Raw genomic sequence first — 1,656 nt, 5'->3', positions numbered from 1 at the left:
ATTCGGATCAAAAAAATGTAGTGCCAAAATTGAAAAAAATAAATAATATCATAGTTATAAAATTGAAAAAATTGAAAACATAGTGTCTTTTGTTGTATTACTTTTTTTTAGATGTTATCGTGTATCGTTAGCGTCAAATAACCAAATAGTGTAATGTTAGTATGCCACAACACTAGATACTACACATCAACATGCGATGTTATTAGGTAACTAAGTTGACCGATTAAGTATCGCAAAAATTAGAAAACTTAGGTGACATTTGGTTCATCACTTCATTGGAATCCTTGGGAATTAGAGAGCATCGTAAGCCCGTTCCACTAAATTCCCTTGTTTGGTTCAAGATTTGATAATAAATTGGATTCTGAACTTTCCATAAAATGAGGGAAAGTCCATTTCATCAAAAATAGGATGGAATTAAATCTTTTTTTCATGTGGGAAAGTTTAAGATTACCATAATACCATTTTTTACCGCTACCATCATCTCTGCCATTACCAACAGCACCAGCACCCTCACCAGCACCTCCACCACCGATTGCCCTCCCTCCCTATCACCACTAGCCATCGCCATCTCTACCACCCCGCCATCGCCACCACCTCCTCTACCACACACCGACATCTCAACATCAATAATGCCACTGCCACCGCCACCTACGACATCACCCACTACTATGGCGCCACACCACCACCACCATAACCATTACCACCCACCACTACTTTCGTCGCCGCCACCACATCACACTGCCACCACTACCGACCGCCACCACTACACACCACCAACACTATCACCACCGTTAACACCTCCACCATCGTCACTAACAACCAACGCCACCACTAACACCTCTATCACCACAACCTACCACAACTCATCGCCATTGCCACCTCGACCACCACCACCCACCACTACCGCCACCAAAACAATTTACTATTTTTATTATTTATATGATATATCTTTACATATAAATTATAAAACATATTAAAATTAAGGAAAAAACAAGAAGAAATTTTTTGTCATTTTATATTATTCCAATTTAATTTCTCGCCAACCAAGCAAAACATGGAATTGGATTTCAATTCCATTTTCTGCTAACCAAACAAAATACAAAATTAGAGTACAATTCCTGACAAATTCCAATTATTTGACAAATTCCAATTTATTCATAAACATTCTACTTACCAAACATCACCTTAGTGACTAAATTGTAACAAAAAATTACATAGTGTTAATTTAATTTAATTTAATTTTTTGAAAATAGTAGTGTTCACATTTATGAAATTTACCCTACAAAAAACCTTTAAGATATCTTGAGCCTCGTCATCATTAATGGATTCACTTCTTTAGGGCTAATGGATTTTAGATGTGTTTTTATAGGATTTGCATTTTCGTATCGCGATATTATGCTTTCATATGTAAGTGTCAAAATGATCAATGATGTTTATTCTTTAATATATGGACACAATGTACCGTATGTCACCACCCCATTACCAATATCACCAAGATAAACACCATCTATTGTAGACTAGAGATCACATGATTCATCAACAAGAAGACTCATATTTTTATTTTTAGATAAAACGTTAAAGTCATATTAAAAATTGTATAGGAAGAATTTTCATGTTATATTACAAACTGAAACTAAAGGAAATTCAAATAAAATA

The sequence above is a fragment of the Lactuca serriola genome, chromosome 1 (assembly GCF_051521515.1).
Source record: "Lactuca serriola cultivar US96UC23 chromosome 1, Lser_US96UC23_V15, whole genome shotgun sequence".
In the NCBI taxonomy this organism is placed as follows: domain Eukaryota; kingdom Viridiplantae; phylum Streptophyta; class Magnoliopsida; order Asterales; family Asteraceae; genus Lactuca; species Lactuca serriola.
Note: the sequence above shows the minus strand (reverse complement) of the source record.